We start from the raw sequence: 6,000 nt of genomic DNA on the forward strand, positions 1-6,000 counted from the left end.
CGTGCTTTGTAGGTTTTCTAGGAGAGAGTTCAAACTACTTGTGTGAACTCTGCTCTCAGTTGCGCAAAACCTAACATGTCCATGGGGGCGGGTGGGAGGTTCAAAATAATAGATAACTATTTGGAGTAGTAAGACTCTAGATTGGATTGCTGATTAGGAGATGGAAAATAAGGAGATGATGATAGGATTAGTGAAATAAATAAATGAACGAGAGAACAAAGCCAAGTACGAGTAGCTTGCTATATAGCTCTCATTCAGGATGTGATCTGAGAATATCAGGAACTGAGCTGTGACTCATCCTTTCTCTGAAGGTCATAAAGTTTTAGATCATTTAACCTGATTGGGTTTGAGAGTTCTCTATAGGTCATCTCTTTTCACATAATTGCACTTTCTAGGAATTGTATCTTCATAAAGAGCGTGCACTTCCTTTTCCATGGACCAGTCCCACAATGTGTGCATTTCGTAGGAGGCAACAGCCTAGTGGGGTTCTTTTCCTCAAGTTGTGTTTTGAGCCAATTGCGCCGTGGAATAAGATTGGCCTTGTGTTCTTTCATATCAATCCACATGACTTCCCCGTGCATCAAGATTGATTGGCTGTTTGAAAGAGAGGGACTGGGCTGATACAAGGCAGAAGGTTGGAACAGAAAGGAGGTCTTATTAATATAAAGGATTGGATGTCAAGTTACATCATTAAGGAGGTTGAAGGCTTACCACCGGGCGTTTGATAAGCAGTTTGGTAGGCCGATCCAAGTCTAGAAGTGGATGGCCCAGGGTACGTAGCTGGCAACAGCACCTGAGGTCAGCAAAAGTGTATGAAGCAATCTAATGATTCAAATCTTACCTCCTGGAGTGCAAGGCGTGATCAGTGAAGGTGGCGGGTTTGGATCAATATTGCCATCTGCAGTGCTAGATGCTGAACTGGATGGTGCAAGATCCGACGCCATTGAGCCGGTGAGATACGTATAGGGTAGGAGTATCACTGGTTAGAAAGAAGACTTACACAAATAATAATGGTATATTCATCAGTTACGTGATGAGAAAAATATGGAACAAAAATATACTCACAAGGAAAAGATCCAAATAGACAACGGGATCGACGTCAAACTAGAGCTGAAAATTGCAAAACGGACGAGATGAGATTGTGGTTGGAGTGTATAACATTCATTGTTGATCTTGGAAAAATTACTGAATGAATTTTGAAAATAACTTGTACTTGAATACAGTTTGAAAATGAGTTCTTGTGATCAATATTTTGGTAGAAACTAATCAATGAACTCTTAAAATGAAATATAATTCTTTGTGATCAATATGGTTTGAAATGAACTGCGTGATTGATCCTTTTCGTGATTGATATCCAAGTAGAAGTAGCCTAAGGAGAATATATAAAATAAACTGAACAAGGATTTCAAAAAATAGGTCAGTTTCATGATGGTACGTTTGATAGAAGCAAAGGGAGAGACCCCCAAAGGAAGTAAAAATGCAGTATTTGATCCAAGTGGAAGTAGCCTAATGAGAAGATTTTAATTTTGTAGATTAGTGATATGATCAGAAGAGCGATAGAAGAAAAAGGAAGGACTCACAAGGAAATCGGAAATGAGCAAAGGTATTTAAAAGAAGGAAGGCGTGGATCATCAATTCATTTTGAGAAACAAATCCACATATTGAAGGTGTTGTGATCTTATATCACGGATTACTGAGGTGTCACAGCATGTGACAGATGAGACTCTCAAGCACACTCTAGATCAGAGCTTTTACTAGATTGATCCCTTCCTCATGCTACAATAATCATATCACCTTATTGGCACCCTCTCCCTCTGTTCCTCCCGTCCACGACCCCAGAAGCCGGTCACAACACATTGTAGCATCTAACCCGAAACAGACCGAGAGGACATCAAGAAGAAAAGAAGAAAAGAAGTTAATTAAAGAATTGAAATTAAGAAATATAGTGACAAAGTTTAAAACGAAGAAAAATAAAGTTAAAGTTAAGAAGAAGAAAGTTTATTAAAGTTAAGAAGAAGAAAGTTTATTAAAGTTAAAGTAAATCAAATCCACATTCTGATCTACCACCAATCCCACCACAACCACGCCGTCCTTTCAAACTCCCCCCAAGGACGACGCTGAATCTCTCAGGAGCGAGTCCTGGCACAAAGTCGTAACCGGTAACCCAATGGCAACCATCGACGATATCAATCGCCTAGCCCAACAGATGACCGAATTAAACACTCGGTTAGCTGAGGAAACTGCACGCCGGAACAAACTGTCCGCGCAACTCACGGAAGAGACTACTCGACGTGAGCAAGCTGAAGCCCGCCTGGCCCAACTTGAAGCCAACCGACCAACCACCACCACCACGTCACCGGCACCAACACCGACAGTCCCACCACCTGCACCAGCCCCAACCACCACCACGACCCCGCATATGATCAAAGTCGCTACCCCGGACAAATTTGAAGGCACTCGCGGAGCTCTCGCAGAAGCTTACGCTAGTCAGGTTGGAATTTACATCGCAATGAACTCGGCACTATTTCGTACCGACAGCTCAAAGGTCATGTTTGCTATATCGTACCTAACAGGGGAAGCCATCAAATGGGCTCAACCTTTCTTGCAGCGTATTCTAAACCCAACTACTGAGAATGAAGTCACCTATAATGAATTTTCCCACGCCTTTGAATCTGTTTTCTTTGACTCTGATTGGCAAAAACGAGCCGAGACTGCCCTTCGTGCGTTGAAGCAAACCCAATCAGCTGCCGAGTATACAATCAAATTCAATCAATTGGCGCCTGCAACTAAATGGGAACTACCGACATTAATCAGCCATTATCGACAAGGTCTAAAGAGCAATGTGCGCATACCAATGATCCGCGACAACTTCGACACCCTAGAGGATATCACAAAACTCGCATGTGCTATTGATAATGATCTACGAGGAGAATATACCGAGCCCGCCGTGTCATCTCGCCCGTCAGACCCAAATGCCATGGATATCTTGTCGGCACGCTTTGACATATCATCAGACGAGTATCGACGGAGAGCAACGGATAATTTATGCTTCAAGTGTGGGAAGTCTGGTCATTGTGCTCGGTGGTGCAAGGTTGGCAATGGTAATCGTGATGGGTTTAGAGGAAGAGGTGGTGGAAAGGGGAAGCTTGCAGAGTTAGAGGCGAAGATTGCAGCTATGGAAGGTGGTTTAAATCAGTTGACGACTAGAGATTCGGGTAGTTCGGCGGCAGATCTGTCAAAAAATGGCGCCGCTCGAGAGTGACGGACGTGCCACCCTCGGGCCTGTGTAAGGAGGAATTATTAGCGGAATCAGATGCTGTGATGTTAAATGCAAAGACAAACCTAGACCCTCGTGTGTTTACATCCATATCACTTTCCCAAGCCTCCTGTGCCACGTCCCCCAACCCAGACAGTACCCCAGCCCGTGCGTTGATCGATTGCGGTTCAACTCACGTGGTATTGGGCAAAAAATTTGCCGATTGCACCGGACTCCCTCTGACCAGCTTAAAGAAAGCAGGAGAGGTGTACGGCTTTGATGGAGCCCCGAGAACCTTCGCCCACGATGCCGACCTGTTCATTGACGACGACGAGACAAAGACAAGATTTTTGGTCACCCAAATCAAGGACTCCTACGACGCCATTCTCGGTATGCCATGGCTACGCGAGAATGGACACCGTATTGACTGGAAGAACGGTATATTAAGACCTAAAGACTCACCTGGCCACATCGCAGCCATCAATTGGGCTTCGTCCAACCCGCCAACCACCCCAGATCGCCTTGAGGCCCGGAAGGGGAACACTAGGGAAAGTGAAGAGGGGGCCATCAGCATGACTGATATTACGCCCCCGCGATGTGAGTCCAACATTGCACAGTCACCCTTGTTTCGTGAAACAGTTGACAAGCAGATACACAACTTACCTTTCATAGGACAGACCACGACCAACCCAGATGACCAACCACTCGCCACTGCTGACCAAGTGTCGCCTACTCCGAAAACCACCCCAGATAGCCTTGAGGCCCGGAAGGGGAACACTAGGAAATATGGCGAGGGGGCTCTTTCCGTTGGAGAGATTAAGCCCCCGCGAGGTGAGTCTAGCAGAATTAGTACCTTGCCCCTTGGTCCAGTTGACAAGCTTCTATTGTCCGACAACAGCACGACTACAGCTGTCCGCAACAACGTCATGGAACGTGTCCGCCAAACTAGCTGCCGATGACGCCAAAGGCCGACCCGAAAAGCCAGTTGAGGAATTAGTACCAACCCACTATCACCGCTATCTCAACATGTTTCGAAAGAAAAATTCGATGACCTTACCTCCACACCGCAGATATGACTTCCGCGTCGATCTCGTACCAGGAGCAACCCCGCAGGCTTGCAAAATGATCCCACTGTCACCTGCGGAGGAGAAAGCACTCGACGTAATGATCGATGAAGGCCTGGCTAAAGGTACAATCCGACGTACCACTTCCCCGTGGGCGGCACCCGTCTTGTTCACTGGCAAAAAAGACGGCAATCTCCGTCCCTGCTTCGACTACCGAAAATTGAACGCGTTAACTGTGAAGAATAAGTACCCCTTACCATTGACAATGGAATTGGTGGATAGCTTACGTGATGCAGAGGACTATACGAGCCTGGACATGCGAAACGGTTATAACAACCTCCGAGTATTCGAAGGCCATGAGAAAAGACTAGCGTTCATCTGCAAAAGAGGACAGTTTGAACCATTAGTGATGCCCTTTGGCCCTACTGGAGCGCCGGGTTATTTCCAATTTTTCATCTCAGATATATTTCGTGATAGAATAGGAAAGGACTTAGCCGTGTATTTAGATGACTTACTGATATATACACCAGCAGGAGTGGATCATGAAAAGGTAGTGACAGAGGTACTTGAGGTCCTACAGGCACAAAATATATGGTTAAAACCCGAAAAATGCAAGTTTTCGAGGAAGGAGATTGACTACCTTGGCTTACTGATTTCAAAGAATAAAGTCCGCATGGACCCTCTTAAGGTCTCGGCAGTGACTGACTGGCCAGCCCCTAAGAACGTCTCGCAAATTCAACGGTTCCTCGGATTCGCCAATTTCTACAGGCGGTTCATCGACGGCTTCTCACGCATCGCTCGACCATTGCACGACTTGACCTGTGCCGATGTCCCATTCGTATGGAGTGAAGCCCAGCAGAAGGCATTCGATATCCTAAAAGTGTCCTTCACATCCGCCCCAGTACTGAAAATTGCGAACCCGTACAAAGCCTTCACGCTGGAGTGTGACTGCTCCGACTATGCCCTAGGCGCAGTACTATCCCAACTCGACGACAAAGGTGTTTTGCACCCTGTAGCGTTCTTATCACGGTCTCTCGTCCAAGCGGAAAGAAACTACGAAATATTCGACAAGGAGTTATTAGCGGTGGTGGCTTCCTTCAAGGAGTGGCGGCACTACCTAGAGGGCAATCCCAATAGACTCGAAGTGACCGTCTACACTGATCACAAGAACTTAGAGACATTTATGACTACAAAACAACTTACACGAAGACAAGCCCGTTGGGCGGAAGCGTTAGGTTGTTTTGACTTCCATATTAAGTTTAGACCAGGCCACAAATCCACAAATCCCGACGCCCTTTCACGACGACCGTATTTAGAGCCGTCGGCAGGGGAGAAACTGTCATTTGGTAGCTTACTTAGACCTGAAAACTTGTCTGAAGATTCCTTTCGAGCGGACCTAGATAGCATAGAAGCGTGGTTCACGGACGAAACGATTGAACATGATGATGTAGAGACATGGTTTGAACAAGATATCAGCCAACCAACCCACGAAGCTGTTGAAATCGACGCGTTGGACAAATCAAACGACTCACCAATTTGGACCGATGATCAAATTATGGAACGGATCCGAGAAGTTTCAAATGACGATCTACGAATTCAAGGGTTGATGCAAGCACTGGACGGACCAACAGTAAAGGAACTGGATGCCGCTCTGAAGGAGTATGAAGTGCGAGACGGAGT

The sequence above is a fragment of the Melampsora larici-populina genome, assembly GCF_000204055.1.
Source record: "Melampsora larici-populina 98AG31 unplaced genomic scaffold MELLAscaffold_37, whole genome shotgun sequence".
NCBI lineage: Eukaryota > Fungi > Basidiomycota > Pucciniomycetes > Pucciniales > Melampsoraceae > Melampsora > Melampsora laricis-populina.